Below are 18,407 nucleotides of genomic sequence, written 5' to 3' on the forward strand. Positions count from 1 at the left end.
TCAGGGTTGTGTGTTACGACTCACACACACACCATATTTTCCACAACTACTGTGATTCCTTTCCTTTCCCTCACCCATTTGCTTTTTGTTTTTCTCTCACGACTCATGAACACAAATTCCTTCTTCAGTGATTAATTGTATTGAATGTCATGGCCAGTCTTAGAAATGCTGTAATCTGAATGAAGTGATCAAACTTTCCACTTGATCACTCCTATTTGTTTTTTTTAAAGATGGAAGTTGTCATTTGGAAATGGGGGCACTAATTCCTTAACCTGTTCCAAAACTTTAGCTCATATGCACCAAGGAAATAGAAAGTGAGCCTATGTGTGTGCTTGGAGCAGTAGAATAGAAGGGGACCAAAACTCTTAAAGTTAAGTAAAATCTGGAATCAACATTTAAATTAGATATGCTTTATGGGCTGATGTTATTTGAAACTGAATAGCTGACGTCAAAAATAGATTTTCCTTTCTTTCCAAGGTGTGGACAGGGTCCAGAAAGCGGCAAAAATAACCACATGCCTTTCTTGGACTCCTGACTCTCACCCCAAAGGGTTTTCTTGTGTAGGAACCAACAATTCCTTGGATGGAAACACTGGATAGGCCAGTCATTATTTTCAGATTTAGGGGACTGCAGATTCTTGGCAGACCTCCGTTGTTTTTCTAGAGTAGTAGGCAAGCAGCTGGACAAAAAGCAAGAAGCTGATCCATGCTGCTGGCTTTGGGTTTTTTGTGCACAAATGGGCACGGTGAGTGGTTGCTCTGCTCACCTCCCTGTTTTGTGGGAAAACGTTCTGGTGACTGCCATCCTGGTGTCAATCTTGGTCTCTTGGAAAACAACAGGCTCTTTTCCCTTTGCCTCTGGGCTTGCCCGTCCCTGTAGGAAGACCTCAGCAATGTCTGCGTGTTGCCAGCACAGCCCATTGAGGGGTTAGAAATGGTAGGATTGCTTGTAGAGAGAGAACAATCACTCGATTGTCCGGTTTTTTTTTTTTTTTTTTTTTCACTTTTCATCCAAACATGCGGTGGCTTTGTCGCACAGCTGGAGATACTGTGTTGAGGAGCCTTTGCTCATGGCAACGATTCCTCCGTTCACTTTCTGCCGATTCTTGCACTGGAAAATTCCATCCTTTAACACCGGGATTATATGTCACCGTCGCTGAAATCATAGACAGAGCCCACTTAATTTGCTGCAAGCATGAGAAACAGCCAGAGAGAATGATAGAAGCATAGCATTCCCTTGTATAAAAAGAGGATTGAACAAGGTCAGTGAACCAAAGAACCAGCAGGTCACACCCTCCGGGGGTCATGAAACTCTTCCTGGGTTTCCTGTCTTTAGGAGCAAAAATGATGCCTGTTTAAAAAGGAAATTAAAAAGTATTTAAGATTGGCCATGATAATTGTTTGAGCTGAGTGAGGTATTTGAGGGCTCATTATCCCAGTTTCTGTACTTTTGCATATTTTTGAAAGTTTCAATAATAAAACATTTTTAGGAAATATTTGAATATATACCTTGCCGTTTCATCTCAGACCAATCCCAGAGCCCCAGAGTGGGTTTCATGCACGCATGCGTGGCAGGGAGGGCTGCTGCACCGAGCATGCTCGTGACTTGGCCTCTGTCAATCGACTGTGAGCAGAGCCCCCCGAAGAGTCTAACCGTTGTACAGTTTCAAATGGCCTTTATTCTTAGCCATATGTTCTTCAGTCCATATCCTGAATGGATTATTTGTTAAACACAAGAAGCATTAGCAACATAGATGTTGAAATTCACATTAATGACTCAGTAAATTGCCTCATGATAATCCTCATTTTATCTGAAGATGGCATTTCTTTCATCAGTCTGTCCCTTTGAAGATGCACCTGGACCTCAGAAACCCAGTGTTACAGAAAGAAAAGATACTGACAATTCTGTCTAATTTTGGTTTTCATTTATAGAGAACAAATGGTTGTACAGAAGTGATTACCAATGGCAGCTAGTTGATTTTTAAGCAACAAAATGTAAGAATTTCAGACATGAGGCCATGAAAGTAATTTTTGGTGCTCCAACTCCTGGTTAACTTCGTCCTATATTTTAATCCAAGCACCAAACATCTGACACAAAATAACATTTTTATTGACTTCTTCCTTGTATCTGGTGGCCTTGAAATGGTTTTCATTTTGTCACTGTTTCCTAGATCTTGTGGACACAGAAATGGTAGAAGTTTCTAGAAATGGGGCATGTAGGTACATTGTAAAGTTTATGGATTTTAGACACACACTTGTGAAACTCAATGTTAATCCTCACATTTGATTACATTTTAAAGTATATTAACTTCTAAAAATTGTAGCTAACATGAAATTTATAGTATATATATGCTGATAAAATGTTTACTCCTGGTTTCTTCTTTTTATAATTCGCCATACTGGATATCTTGTGTGTGTCTCCCATCTTCTGGCCCACCTTTGACACCAGCCATTGCCGGGACAACCCTTTTATGCAGGTGTAACCAGACAGTCCTTATTGCGGCTGCACCATGTGTCTCCCTTTCTGCTCTGGGCTTCTCTGAGTATCCTGGCATTCATGTATGTGCAACCTGGAAGCAAGAGGGAGGAAACAGTCCATGGGGCAACCCTTGACCAAAAGGGGATGAGAGTCTATAGGTTAATGCTCTTCTTTTCCTTTCCTTTGGCTGAGAATTCTGAGGTACATTCCATACAGCTTCTTAGACAGTCCTCACAAGAGAGCACCTTCTCTCCCTCCTTCCCTGCTTCTCTCTCTCCAGTCCCTGACTACCGTCTGCTGAGATCACTCTCCAAGAAAACCTTCCTTTACAAAAGCTCTTGTTGCAGGCTCTGCCTTCTGAGGGGAACCCAGGCTGAGACACTCAAATGATACACTATCATGAAGACATGAATACAAATTGCTGAAAGATTGGTTGGATTGTATACCTCTGTGAATGAGATTCAAAGAGAAGTTTGGGAAATGCTGGACCAGATGACCATTGGAATCACAGTGTTTGGAATTAGAATCATCAGGTCCCCATCCAGCTCTAACTGGCTTATGAGTATATGAGTTTTCCATGAAGAGAAAATCCCCAAGCCTTGTCAAGCCCATGGAACATATTCGAGTGTGTGTGACATCCACAAGAAACAGAAAACAAACAAAACAAAACATTTTCACAAACATTCAGAAATCTCCAAATCTTAGGAGTTATCTGCACTATTTCTAGATCTAATTGTAATACTGCAAGTGATGCCGGTCTACTCCAAGGAGATTGTTAATCTCACTGTAGGGCATGGTCTATGCCTATAGGTAGAGGGAGGCCTGCTTTGCTTCTGTCGTGATACATCCCAGGGAAGGGTGGGCCAGGTCATTAGGCTGGATGCTCAGGATTCTGAAAATCTAGTTGCCTTCTTGTATCTCTTTGTATCAGACGATCTAGGCCAGTGGTTCTCCCCTGGACAGGACTATCTTCTTCTGAAGGCAAATTTTTCACAAGGAGGGAGGTTAGAAATGCTAATTCTTGGGTCCCACCCCAGATATTCAGCAATCTTTTTTGATAGGCCTTCCAGGTGACTCTGATACTGGCCTGAGTTTGATAACCACTGCCTTTGGTCTTTCCTTCTCACCCTGGCTTGCAGGTTTTGGGGCTTGATATGGATTGAATTGTGTCCCCCAAATTTAAAGTCATTGACGCTTAATCCCCATTGTAACTATTGATGGTGGGAAATGCTATTATGGTAATTGAAAGGTGGGGCCTTGAAGAGGTGATTAGATTCTGAGGACCATGCCTAGTGAATGGATTAATAATGATGGTATGGGCGTGATTCTGAGGGCTTTAAAAGGAGAGCACATGAGTCTCTCCCTCTCTGCTTCTGCCATCTCACAAGTGATATCCTGTGTCACTGAAGCCACCACCAAGGAACACCCTCACCAGATGTGTTCCTTGGACTTTGGACTTCCCAGCCTTTGAAACTGTAAGCAGTAAATATTGTTTGTTTGTAAATTACCCAGTTCCAGGTATTTTGTTGTAAGCAACAGAAATGGACTAATACAGGGCCCTTCACTACTGATTCATGCTCCCATCCAGAGAATGGTCCCAGGAAACAAAAGGTTACTTGATTATCTGGGAGGTGAGAAAAAAGAGGCTGGAACTGTGTTGGCTGCCACTAGCTTACAAGCAGATTATGTTCTGGGCTTTGGAAGTCAGCTGTTTGGAATGTGAGCTGTTTTCCTGGGAATGGTAGATAAATTCCCACGCCAGCACACGAGGACATACTTAATTCTGAATCTAGCTGAAATACTGCTGTCACAATGAAAAAGAGCAGATCACAATACTCCTGAAGTATTAGTAGCTAATCAAAGAAGAATAAAACAGTAAGTGAAACACAGATAGTGTTTTACTTATGCTAATGTTGGTGGTCAAAAGAAAGGTGGATTTGGAGGCAGATGAAGAGGTAAATGGGGATTTGTGGAGATATTGAAGGAGTTTCTGGCCTTTCTCTTTAGAATGTCATGATACTAATTCCTTTAGGCAGGCTTTTCTTACCCGTAGTTCTGGACTGTTACCTACCTTTTTTCTGAAGGCAAATTTCCCACTAAGAGGGAAGTAAAGAATTCTGAGACAAGTTGGCAAGAGTTAAAAAGGAGAGCACAAAGAATAAGAGAATCAAAGAGAATGTGAGTGTATTTATTAGCATGAGCATCGACGGAGACAATTAATTTGAGTTATAAGCAGTAGAGACGGATGGGCACAGACAAGGTCAGGATTCTCCACTGACGTTGCCAAAAGAGAAGAAAGAACGCAGACAGATGCTGACCACTGACAGACATGCTGTCCTGGGAACACTTCCTCTCATTGTATGTGCCCATTTATGGTCCTTTGTCCCATTTCATGTCACCTGACTCCATACCCTCTCCCTGGCCTTAGATGGGCAGCTGACCAGAGGACTTGCCAATGACCACTGGTGGGTTGTAAGAAGACGAGCTGGAGCAACCTCCTTTTTCTTCCTGGAGATCTGAACTGAGGAATACCCAGAGCTTTTCCGTGATGGGAAGAGGTACGCGGCTCGCCATGAGCTTCACACGTTCACAAATCAAATGCTTCTAGCCGGGTTTCCTGTGGTGGCTAAAATGCTTTCTTTTTGGTTTTCTTTTTGGTTTCACGATTCTATTTTTGTATCATACAAATTATCAGAGCTGATAGTTGAATGGCTGGATTTGGGAAAGTGAGGTAGCCTTAATGGAATTAATTAATTGAATAAGATTGCCTGGCAAATGGCTGCATTATACCAAAGAAGGCCTGAGACTTAATTACTGATGGCATTTGTCTTTCTTTTCACACCCCAACAATAAGCAACTCATTTCTCATTAATGTTGGGGCATCTTCCAAAGGGAAGAAAAGAGGCCAAAATATCAGGAAGGGAAAAAAAAGCTGATGTCTTTGTTCCCCAACTCATTATTCTGATAAATCATAACTGCCTCTGTTAATTAGATGGGCAGCCTTAACTGGCTGACTCCTGTCTAACAATTACCTCGGAAAGCACCACCATTGGGAACATTTCCTTCCCTTGGGAGCAGATGAAAGGAAGCCTGTAATGAAAAAGGGGATCATTTCCTCAGCCATGCTGGGGAGATCACAGTTGTCAAGACAAATTTCTAGACAGAAAGGCTGGAGCTGTCTCAGGAACACTGCCTGTGCATTGTGGTGATGGACGAGGGTCTAACACAGCCTCCTAATCTAAGGCTGAGGTAATGGTCCTCGGTGCCTCAAGTTCCCTCCAGGGAGATTAGGACCTAATTAAGTAGGGGAACAAGTGTAAAGTGGACCAGATTTGATCTGGCCAATTTAATTGCTGAGATTGGGCTTGCATTTGGCAATGGAAACAGTGAATTAACTACAGCCGGAATACAGCTAATCCCTCAGTCTTGCTGAGACTGTGTATAAAACAGACTGGACTTGCTGGGGAACACAAACAAAGAGGGATTTGCAGTGAAGGTAGAAACATACCCTTGCATGGGAAAGGTTGGGGAATGAAACTGGCCACAGAGGAAGGCCAGATGTTCTGGATTGCCTGCCTTGGGTCCCTGCAACATTATTTTAGTAATCCCTTGCATTCTCGAAAAAGTCGCAGTTTGGACAATAAATTAGATGGTTACTGTATTTCAATGTCAATTTTAAGCTGCCTTTTTTTTTCTTTACCAGAAGAGTAGTATTACAGGTTGAATTGTGCTCCCCAAAAGATGTTGATGTCATAACCCCTAGTACCTGTGAATGTGACCTTAATTGGACATAGGGTCTTTGCAGATGATAAAGTTAAGAGGTCATTAGAGTGAGCTTCTAATCCAATGTGACCGGTAGGTAGCCTTATAAAAAGGGGACATTTGGACACAGAGAAGCACACAGGGAGAATGCCATGTGAAGTTGAAGACAGAGATGGGGATGATGCGTCTACAAGCCAAGGAAGACCAAAGATTGCCAGCAACCACCAGAAGCTGGGGGAGAGGCCTGGAACAGACTCTTCCCTCACAGCCTCAGAAGGAACCAGTCCTGCCAACACCTTGATCTTGGACTTTTGGCCTTCAGAACCGAGACAATAAATTTCTGTTGTTTAAGCCACCCAGTCTGTGGTACAGTCAGCCCTTCCAATCTGCAGTTCCTACAGCCACGGATTCAACTAACTGCAGATTGAAACTATTCAGAAAACAAAACAAAACAACGATAAAAAGATAATACAAATAAAAAACAATATAGTATAACAACTATTTACATAACATTTGCATTGTATTAAGTATTATAAGTAATGTAGAGATGATTTAAAGTATATGGGAGGATATGCATAGGTTATATGCAAATACTACATCATTTTTATATCAGGGACTTGAGCATGCACCAATTTTGGTATCCACAGGGTGCGGGGTGGTGGTGGGGTGTCCTGGAACAATCCCCTCTGGATACCAAGGGATGACTGCACTTTGTTCAGGCAGCGGGCAGCGCTAGGAAACTTACTCAAGTGGGTACTGGTTTCAAAGTGTCTGATAATGCCCTGAGGACTTTCAGTCATACAGTACAGAGAACTGAGCCATGTGGTGGCAAAGGCTGGCTGCAGGGCAAGGGCGAGAAGCTGGACAGTGAACCAATATGAGTTTCTTACCTCTGTGCCAGCCTCTGGGAAGAGGGTGCTGGAGACACCTGGTTCTTGCCCTGAAGGAGTCAGCAGTCAGGTGGGAAAGCAGGCTGTGCAGGTGACCTTGTACTTAATTAGTTAAATGTGAATATGTATTGGTGTACCCTGGAGGAAGGGAAACACACCCGGAGGGGAGCCCAAGCTGGGCTGAAAAGAAACAGCCTCCCCAGGAAGGGACATCCCAACTGAGACCTGATACACAAGGGCCACATGGATTTTAAAAGGCAGGAAGGGGAAGTGGGACAGAGAGACAAATGTGAAGGTTTGAGGGGAGCAGGAGGTGTGCAGCTTATCTGCAGAAATGCAACAGCGAGGGCGGCTGGGGGAAGCCGCTGTGTTCTCCAGTTCTTTTTCTCACTCATCAAACGTCTGAAGCAGACTCACCGTGCTCCAGAGCCCAAGCTGGGCTGGTGGAGACCAACATGTAAACTGCCAGTCACGCAGTGATGGCCTGGAGCTGCGAAAAGAGGAGGGAGCAACCTCTGAGAATAAAGTCACCTCTTCTGTGGGGAGACTGAGAGCAGGAGGAGGGACCTTGAAGTGAGTCACCAGGAAGAGCCATATGCAGAGCCTAAGGTGTGGAGAGGGATGGGAGAAACCAAAAAGGTTAACCCCTAGTTCAGAAAAGAGGGACCCTTTGGTCCCCCATCTCTCTGGCCAATAATTTCATGTGGCTGGGCTTGGAGAGGCCATGTCACTTCCAAAAGTGCTCATGATTTCCAAGTGTATAATGTGATTCTATTTCCCTGAAGCACAATTTGGGTTGCCGCTTGTGTAAATTTCATTCAGAGACATGGCAGGACATTTCAGAACATTCTACAGAAAACCTTTGTGATGGTCTCTTGCCCTTGAGGATCCGGGCCCCATATCCTTGGACCTTGGACCTCATCCAGGACTTAACACTCTCTTGGATTAGGTCCCCCGCACCCCGCTTGGCCAGAGTCTGAGGAAATAATGAAATCTGTAGACCCAATCAATATAGTGTTTCCGTTTTTGAATGCTAGCTTTGGCATCTCTTAGGTGCAGCTCAATCAAAAGGCATTATGAACAGTGCTGTTTTCAAGATGGATTTCTAGGTTGGATGTTAAAGTCAGTGTTTCTCCCCTCTAGTTGACTTCTATGATTTGTCTCTGGTGGGCCCAGGACAAAAAGTCTTGGTAAGGCAAACCTGGCTTCTTGTTTTGTAGGCATGGCATGTATTTTGTAAGTTTACAGGTCTGCATTTCAACGTGAACAATAACAATAATTAAAGTTTCTTTAGGCTCCTCGTGTCCAAACCACTCTTGCAAAACCACCTTTGGATGAGCTTTAAGTGTCAGCAAATCAGAAACATGTGGATTTAATTTCCTTTGAAATGCACCAGGGGGAGAGGGACCAGTGGGATTTGGCAGCCAGCTTCTTAGGGTTTGCCAAGCCCCAAATATCGCACACTCTGTGAGAGCCATTCTGCTGGCCCCCAGCAGTTCATCTGGCCAGTCCACCACTGTGTCTCTTGCTGTGCCATTTAGGATTTTTTCTAGCCATCATGCTGTTTTTAGGGTCCATTTAGCTGCCAGAAGGACACTGTTAACACCACCCATATGCTGTAACAGGACTTTGGAAGAGGGACCAATACTGCAAGGAGGTGTCAGGTTGGCTCACATCTTATCTGGACCAACGGGCCATCTTTTCAGCCATGACTGTGCCTTTAAAACCCAAAACAGCTATGAGAGAAGTTTTTCAATTTGATTTCTAGATGGGAAAATATTTTGCTTTTTTGGCTGATGTTGGTGTCAGGTCCCAAATGTATTAGGTTTTATTATCATCCAACATTCATGCATATAATGTGAAACATACCCATACTCTGCAAAGACCACAGCCACCCACCATTAGGCTCCAAGGTAAATATGGGGCCACAAGTACCCTGGGAAAATAAAGTAATTTCACTCAGAGGGGCTGAGACACTCAGTTTAGTAGTTCTGATGTCTCTCCGAGACCCACAGATCCCAGCCAACTAAATTAAGAGTAAGGTTGTGTTAACAAAGTCTTCATCACTCTCTGGTCCATTATTTTTCTTTGTTCATAGTAATGCCTCTCTTTTTCCTCCTATATTTTCTATATCCAAGAGCCCCTTTGCCTAAAATAATAATGCGCATTAAATGCAAAAGGAAAATCGAACCTTTAAAGTACTTTTTGTATCCAAAACAACTAGCACTTTGGTGCCCAGTATGTGTCATATGCTGCCTCTTTTGCTATCCTCATCTTACAAAAGAGGCAACTGAGACAGCTGCAGAGAGACTGAGTAACCTACAAGTCACACAGCTTGTAAGTAAAAGAGCTAGAACTTGACCTTGGGCTGTCAGGCTCTAGAAATGGTGTTCTTTCCAGTATCACTGCTGCTTCCTACCTCATTGTGATTGTTAAATTTTAATGCATCAACTGGATTGTACCCACGGATGCCCAGATATTTGATCTAACATTATTCTGGGTGTTTCTGTGAGAGTGTTTTAGGATGAGATTAACATTTAAATCAGTAGACTGAGTAAAGCATATTGCCCTCCCTCATGTGGCTGGGCTTCATCCAATCCACCGAAGGCCTGAATAGAACAGAAAAGCTGACCCCCTGCTACCACCACCACTGTCCCCGAGTAGGAAGGAAGTTCTGCTTGCCTGCCTTCAGACTGGGAAATCAGCTTTTTTCTGCCTTTGGACTCAAACTGAAACATCAACTCTTCTTGGGTCCGAGCCTACCGGCCTTCAAACTGAAACTTACACTGTCAACTCGTTTGGTTCTCAGGCTTTCAGACTCAGACTGGAACTAAACTCTGAGCTCTCCTGGGTCTCCAGCTTTCCAGCTCACCCTGCAGATCCTAGGACTTAGCTTCCATTATTGCATGCACCAATTCCTTATAATAAATCTCTTTATATAAATACACAAAGCTTGTTGACTCTGTTTCTCAGAGGAACCCTGATTAATACAGCCATTTCTTATTTGATCTACCAGGCAATCTTGTGAAGTAAATAGGTCAGGTGATATATTGCTATTTGACAGATGAGGGAAAACAAGAACTGGAAAGTGAACATGCATGTGTGCCCATGCACATATACCCACACATGTGCACGCACGCACACACACACACACACACACACACATGTACACACACTTCAGGACTAAGATCAGAATCCAGGTCCACTCATTCCTTTTTCAGTACTCTTCCCCAGGGCACCTGTGGTGCAGCCACAGATGGCAATTCTAGGTCACATTTAAAGTGTCTTTTATGTCCACCCATAACAGCAAGTCCTCATTCATGAAGAATCTGCCTCTGAGTATCCGGGCATACAGAGGAGCCACTACTGTTTGTTTTTCAAATTCCAGACTAAGTTTCAGCTACAGAAAACAGTGCAGCAAGAAAGGAATCAAACCTAGCAAGTTCTCACTTGGAGACGGTGAATACAGGGAAAGGATCATTGAGGGGAAAATTACCCTCCAAACAATTGGATGCTGAGCAGACAAGGATATCTGGCTAGCAGAATTTCTGTGTAAGCAAGGGCAGACATCTCATTATGTTTGTTGGCTGATGTAGAATCCAAGGCCATGCGATGTGCTAAGATTATTGTCACTTATTCTTGTGATTACTCAGTCGTTTAGTTCCAAGGCTTTCTGTTTTGCAAAGCCACCCCCACCTTAGGATTCAGAGAAAATATGGTATTCTTCCCCAGCCCCTCTTGCCTTCGCAGTGTCCACTCTGGCAGGCCAGGGATGAAGTTGAGCTGTTAAACGTTAAAGATGTGTCTTGACTGTATTTAAATAGTTTTGTTCAATCCCAATAATCCGTTGAACTTTCAAAAGGAGAGAACAGAACTGAGGTTACCAGAAGCAGGAAAGGGGAAGGGTCAGGGAGGAATTGGTAAAGGACCATGAAAAACATTACATTCTATAATGTTGAACTTTAAAATAAAAAGTATTTATAAAAAAATAGTTTTTTTCATTGGAAGTGAGTGGAAGATTGGCAGCAATGTTTATACCTCCTCAACTGCTCTTATCGAGCAGCCAGGAGTTCAGGAGGAGGAGCTATGGCCTCTACTGCCATTTATCAGCATGTGGCCTTCTGCTGCTATTTATCAGCAGCAGGGTGGGGCAATACGAGGGTACTTCAGAAAGTTCACGGAAAGATTCATGTTATCTTTTAATTTTATTTTTTCCACGAATTTTTTGAAGTACCCTTGATACTGGGTTTCAGCAGCCGCAATATGCTTGTGTAATCCTCTGATCCTCCCCCATTCTCCAGCCTCTGATTCCAAGCATTTTGGTGTTGAGATGTCTGCGGTAAATGGATGCAGGAATGATGCATTTGCCTTCGGGTAGTTTTCTCCACTTGAGGCACCACCACCTCACTCACACACCTGCCTCTGGTTCTGCAGAAGCCATGAGCTAGTGGTGGAAGAGGACGGGCTGGGCTGATACTGCCAAGATGGGGCAGTGGCTGGAAACCTTGGTTTTAATGGATGAGGTCTATCAAATTTCCATCTGGAGACAGTGAATTCAGGAAGACAATCTTGGATTGGACAAGTGGATGGAAAAAAGTTCTCATCCTTTGAATAGAAACCTCTGTCGCGGCCAACCTCCTAGTCCTAGAACAATGTCGTTTTCAAAAGATCTAGTTTTGTGGCTTCAGACCATGAACTAGCCACTGTGAGCAGCAAAGAAAAGAGCGTTTTCCATTTAAAAAGTGAGACTCAAACTCACTAGATCTGCCTGAAGCCAGAAGCTTCTGACCTCCACCGGCACCTCTCTAATAGATAACGAATGGGTAGTTTTTCATACTTTGAAAAGCACTGGTTTTTGTCTCTGCTGGCTGAGTAAGCTTTTGCAAGCAGGGTTGAACAGGAAATGCCATTTCTCATGGAAATGATTTTATTTCCATTGTATCCACATTCGGGCCTGTTCTCACAGAGTGGCTCAACATGCTGCACAATGTACTCTGAATTAAGGAGGAAAATGGAGATTATGGAAACATTTGCTTTGGGGGAAGAAATCGAGCAAAGAGACCTATTCATTCGCATTGACCTTGGAGCTAGATATCAAGTAATGTGGCAGTTCATGCTTAATTATTTGCTCAGGGGCAAGCAAGGCTCATGTTCGCTGTTCTGTAGCTGTGGTCCTCTCCCTCCCAGGGTCTAAGGATCAGCAGCGTTAGATGCCGTTCCCAAGCAGGCAGGTGCCTTTGATGGGTCCTGATACTGCCTGGTCACATTCCATCTCATCAGAGTTATCCTTTGCAGCCAGCCAGCCCCAGTGTCATTAGTCATCCCACAGAATAACACAGTCCTGACTGTGTAAAACAGGTGGCTTTCTACTCGGTTCCCTGCTGGGATATTTCCATCCTACAAAGGGGTCTGATTGTACATTCAGCAGGCAGTCTTTAAAAATATTGATTCAAATTGAAATCACCGTTAAAATATGAATATCTAATCCCCCAGCCCCTGCCCCCAGATCAAGAAAATAGAATTATCTGGGGATAGGGCCTCGGCATTAGCATTTTAAAATCTTCCCAGGGAGGTGCTTCTAAGGTACAGCCAGGTTGAAAATTACTAAACTGGAGAAATGAAAGCTATTTTCTTGGCTATGTTTGCAGGGATTTCTGAGTCTCTGTCTCTCAATGTAGGTGGTGCTGTGACATTTGTAGGTATGAAGTAAGGGCCACAGGAATGTTCCTGTACCTGGGAGTGGGCTTCATTGTTGTTGGCTCTGCTGTTAGGGAAACAGGCATTTCACAGGCCAAGTCCACCTGGCAGGTGAACACACACATGTGCACACGTGCATTGTTAAACCTTCTTCCTGGGTTGACATCTGGTCATCTGGCTGAGCATGCAGAGTATCCAGTAGCCACAGGAGTTGAGATCCCCATGACCTCAACTTCTAATCTGAAAGAAAGTGAGCTGAAATGCCGGGTACCGGTCAAGCTTTATTAAAGGAAAAGAATCTGCTGGGCTGCACTCAAAATGGAGAGCAGCAACCATTGTTGGGGTTGGAGAGCTTATATGAGCTGTAAGGCGGATGTAATCAGGGAGAGGTTTGGTGCTGGTGTGGAAGATAAGGCTGGCTGATGCAATCAGGTGGAAGGTTGCACCCATGCAGAAATAGAGGAGTTTCTATTTCTCAGAAATCATGAGGTTTCTTGTAAGGGAAAGGCTGGTGGCCATTTTGTGCTCAGTATGTGTAAAATGGTGCCGGTCACATACAAGATCCATCATTCCCACCTTTTAAGCATGGGGAGAAGGGAAAAGGGGCGAAGGTCTCACTCTTCTGAAGCTACTTCCTGCTGGAGATGGGCAAAGATACGAAAAAAAATAAAAGATATATGTTGGCAGGTAAAACAATTAGGTAGCAGGGTATTGGTTTCATGTGGGGAGGCTGTATTCTTCTGGGGAAGGGTTGACAGTTCTCAGGGGTGGGTATCCTCCTCCCAGGAACAATTCAGTGACCTTTTGGTTGGTGAAAGCCTGCATATGTTCCTGTAAGAAATTAGAGAAACACTGAAAGACGCAGGGACCAAGAAGAAGGATAAGTCCCATCACGGTCAGGGGTCTGACATGTTTTGTCCTGAAGTCCTCCCCTGTTACTATAGCCTAGGTGAGCGGTTTGGGTGAAGCAGAAATGTTTTTGTCGGGGGTGGGGGTGGGGGCACTGGACTCCAGCAGAATCCCCTTTGGAAAGAGCTATCCAGTAGTTTTTACCCTCATACAAACATGATGGAGCAATTGTCTGGTCATAGAATGTTGTGGGAACGTATGTCAGGGATGTGAATGTGTCCTGTAAGGTTCCCCTGAAGATTCTAGGTGGCAGACCTGGGGGCTGGAAAGTGTCCTTCCACCCACCAAGACCTTGGTTATACATTGTGAACAGGGTGTGCATATGTCTGTGTTAGGAAAAGAAGCAAGAGGAAGAGAAAAGGCAAGCATTCAGGGGCTGAGAGGTTGAGAGGGTGCATAGTAGGAGAAAGGAGTAGAGGGTAACCTCATCAGGGGTGTAATCACAGAGGGCGCCCTGCCAGGCTAATTCAGTTACCTACTCAAGGATGTCTTCAACACTGGAGGTGGCAGGTCGGGACCAGTCTTGGAGAAGCTCCTTTGTGAAGGACGTGAAGCAGGCCTGCAGGAATGAAAGGATAATCACCAGGGGAAAGATCATTCTTCTTCTGGGATTGGGGGAAGAGTGGAGGTCCTGGAGATTTTCAGTTTTATGAGTCCTAAAATGGACAAAGTGTAAGGTGATGTTGGGTTGGGGGTTGAGCAGAGGGACCCCTCTGGCATGGTGTTAACAGATTCTTTGGGAAGTCTCAGGAGCTAGTTTTACCAAGGATAAGTGATACCAAGGGGCCTTTCCTAGTAACTTTACTGCCGTGGGGGTGGTGAAAAGTACTGTATAAGGCCCTTCTCAATATGGTGAGAGGGGCTTTGGGATTCAGGTTTTAATATACACTTGCTGTCCTGGGCTCAGTTTAAAATTTGAGGGGATGGTGGGGAAAGGATGAGGTAATAGAAGGTTGACCTGTTCCCAAAGAAGATCCCTAATGAGTGAAAGAGTAGGGAGATACTGGCCTAAAGGCAATGAGCTGGAAAGGAGAGGTGTGGGAGTGAAGGATCTACCATACATAAGTCGAAGGGGCTGAGGCCAGTGGGTTTGCGGGGGACAGAGGGAGAATTTGGGTCCAAGGGAGGTGAAGTTCCATGGACAGCTTGGTGAGGTGTATTTTTATGAGGTGATTGGCCTTTTCTACTTTGCCTGATGATTGAGGCCAATATGGTATATGTAAGTCCCATTTGATATGTAATGCCTGTGCTGTGAGTTGTGTAATCTGGGAAATGAATGCCGGGCTGTAATCAGACTGGAGGCTAGTGGGCAAGCCAAAATGAGGGATGATTTCTGATGTGAGGGCATGCATTACTGCTGTAGCATCCTCTGAAGTGCAGGAAAAAGACTCAACCCAACCCAAAAAGGTATCTACTAAGGTTAGAAGATAGTGTGTCCTTTTGTGGGGAGGCATATGAGTAAAGTCAATTTGCCAATCCTGGCCAGGAGTGTATCCTCTGGCCTGGTGGGTGGCAAAGGACCGAACTTGGAGGCCACCTTGATTGGAGCAACGAGTACACAAAAGACAATTTTGAGTGATTTGTTTAAGTAACTTGGCCATGTGGGGAGAGTAATATAAGGGCTGAAGGGGTTCATAGCCTATATGAACTGAATTATGGAAATCTAAAAGGATTTGCTCAGCTTGTGTGGCAGGGAGGACATAGTGACCGGAGAGAGTATATCAGTTGTCCTTCCTCTGTGCTCCCAACAGTTGGAGGTGTTGTATTTCTTGAGGTATGTATTGGGATGAGGGCATGGGGGCCATGAGAAGGACCTGAGCAGGAGAGGAAGAGTGGAGGCCTGGTGATTGAGCAGCCTGTTTTGTGGTTAGATCCGCCAGTTTGTTTCTCTGGGCTGTGGGGTCATTAGAGGTTTGGTGTCCTCTGCAGTGTATAACCCCAACCTCCTTTGGGAGTTGTGCAGCCTCAAGAAGTATCTTGATAAGATGTCCATTTTTTCTGGGCCCTCCCTGAGTGGTCGTGTATCCTCTCTCCTTCCATATGGCTGTGCAGGAGTGTAGGATGTGGTGAGCATACTTAGGGTCAGTGTATATATTGACTCATTTGTTACTTGCCAGAGTGAGAGCGTGGATGAGGGCAATGAGTTCTGCCTGTTGGGAAGTGGTGTTAGGGGGAGGTGGGCAGCCTCAATAGTTTGTGTTAGAATTACTATGGCATAACCCTCCTGGGGGGCAGGCGTGGAGGTGGCACTTCCATCTATGAACCATGTATGTTGGAACTGCATAATGGGATGCAGGGAGATGTGTGGAAAGGAATTGAGAAAGAGGTCTAAAGCCTCGATGCAATTATGTTCTAAGGGTCGTGAGTGTTTTGGGATGAGAGTGGCTGGATTTAAGGGATGGCAAGGTTTAATGGAGAACTGGGAATTTTCAATGAAGGTAAGGTGGATAAGTTGCAGGTGGGAAGGGGAGAGAATTGACATGGCCTTATGGCTGAGAAGGTCTTGAAGATGATGGGGGGAACAAATGCCTGTTTGTTGTCCAAAAGTTAGTTTAGAGCTTTCTTGTGCTAAAAGGGCAGCTGCCACCAAGGCCCATAAACAGGGAGCCCATCCTTGAGCTGTGGTGTCTAGTTGTTCAGAGAGGTATGCAACCAGGGAGCAAATATCTCCTGCCTCTTGTCCCCAAACCCCGACTGCCAATCCTTGGGTTTTGGTGATGTATAGGATAAAAGGATGAGATAGTTTTGGGAGGGGTAGAGCTGGGGCTGTGAGGAGAGCAGCTTTTAATCACTGGAAGGGAGAATGAATGGGCTTTGTGGGATCTAAGGGAATGGCAGGATCCCCTTTGGCGGCCCCATAAAGTGGCTTTGCTAGCACGCCAAAGTTAGGAGTCTATAGGTGAAGATACCCTGCAAGCCCCAAGAAAGAAAGGATTTCACCCATTGTGGTAAGAGTAAGGAGTTCAGAAATTAGACTCTTGTGATCCACCATTATTTCTCTGGTGTTGGGGGTGAGGTGGACTCCCAAATAGGTGACTGAAGGAGAAGAAATTTGGGTCTTGCTGGGGGACATTTGATATCCCCTGGATGCCAGGAAATTAAGGAGAGCAACAGTGTGGGCCTGTGAATTCTCACAGGAGGAGCTACAAAGGAGGAGGTCATCCACATATTGTATTAAAGTGCTAGAGGTTGGGGGAAGTTCAGATAAGTCTTGAGCTAAGGCCTGGCTGAAGAAGAGGGGGTTATCCTGAAACCCCTGAGGTAGTGCTGTCCAGGTGAGTTCTTGGGAATGATGCATATCAGGATCAGTCCAAGTGAAGGTGAACAGATTTTGACAGGAAGGGTGTAAGGGGATAGAAAAAAAGGCATCTTTGAGGTCAAGTACAGAGAAGAAATGGGTTGTTGTTGGGATAGAAGAGTATAGGGGTTAGAAACAATTGGGGTTATGGGTAAAATGGCCACATTAATGACCCTGAGGTCTTGAACTAAATGGTATGAGCCATTAGGCTTTATAACTGGAAGGATGGGTGTATTAAAAGGCGAGTGGGTAGGCCGTGAGAGATGAGAAGAAAGGAGTTTGTGTATGATGGGTTTTAAGCCTATTAGGTGTTTGTTAGCAATGGGGTACTGTCGGACATTAGGGAACAAAGAGGGGTTCCACAACTTAACAAGGATAGGAGAATGGTGCGTAGGAATGGAGGAGAGGAAGTGTCCCATACTATGGGATTAACCTTGTCCAAGGGGAAGGGGAAGGTGGAAGCTTCAGGGGCCAGGTCTGCGGCTGCCTGTAACAGGAGTATTGTAGCTGGAGTTAAAGTGTTTTGGATAAGGGTAGCTTTGAATTTGGAAAGGATGTCCTGTCCCAGTAAGGGGGCTGGGCACTGAGACATTATTAAAAATTTGTGTATGAATTAGGTGTGATGTAGAATGCAGGAAAGGGGTTGAGTGATCCATTGGTGGTATTCTGATCCTGTGACCCCTACTATTGTGATAGAGGATGTGGTTGTTGGTTCTGCATATTCAGGAAGGGTAGAGTAAGTGGCTCCTGTATTGATGACAAAAGAGATCAGCTTACCTGCTACGAGACAGTTACCCTGGGTTCACACGTGGTGATCTCCGTGGGGGCCTTGGGCCCTGGGCATCAGTCCGCCTCTTGGGCAAATCCAAGAAGTTCTGGTAAGGATGGCCATGAAGCCAAAGGCTGTGGGTTGGGGACTGGGCCACTCCCTCTCTGGCAAGTGGAACCCCCCAATGATCTGGCTGTTTGTAGTGAGGACAGGACCCAGGAGGGAGCCTGGGGTTAGGACAGGCCTGTATCCAGTGTCCTGGTTGACCACATTTGAAGCAGTTCCCAGGTGGCTTGCCCCTAGAGGCAGCTGGCTTTGGAGTGTGTGATCCCCAGATAGCATTAGCCAGGAGCTGATATTTGGCCTGATCTCTTTTAAAAAGAGCCTTCTTTTCTCCTCCTCCTCCCTATTGTTAAAAACCTTGAAAGCTGCATTGAAGAGGTCTCGTTGGGTCATATTTGGGCCATCCTTAAGTTTTTTTAGTTTTTTTCAAATGTCAGAGGCTGATTGGGTAATGAAATGAGAGTGTAAGAGAGCCATGCCTGCAGGGTAGTTTGGGTCTATATGTGTGTATTTATGTAAAGTCTCAGAGAGGTGGGTTAGG

The 18,407-nt window shown here is 44.8% G+C and overlaps 1 long non-coding RNA gene across 2 annotated transcripts in view; it reads left to right on the top strand.

Annotated features, from left to right (window-relative positions):
- LOC134361898 (uncharacterized) overlaps positions 1 to 18,407 on the top strand; it is a 118,631-nt gene that overhangs the window by 14,327 nt on the left and 85,897 nt on the right. The window contains exons 2-3 of one of the 2 annotated variants that reach the window (XR_010021501.1): positions 4,907 to 5,036; positions 6,338 to 6,682. This is a non-coding gene — a long non-coding RNA (uncharacterized LOC134361898). Of the gene's footprint in view, positions 1 to 4,906; positions 5,037 to 6,337; positions 6,683 to 18,407 lie in introns of those variants that run through there. The other variant, XR_010021502.1, reaches the window with a different exon arrangement.

The sequence above is a fragment of the Cynocephalus volans genome, chromosome 1 (genome assembly GCF_027409185.1).
Source record: "Cynocephalus volans isolate mCynVol1 chromosome 1, mCynVol1.pri, whole genome shotgun sequence".
Taxonomy (NCBI): Eukaryota; Metazoa; Chordata; class Mammalia; order Dermoptera; family Cynocephalidae; genus Cynocephalus; species Cynocephalus volans.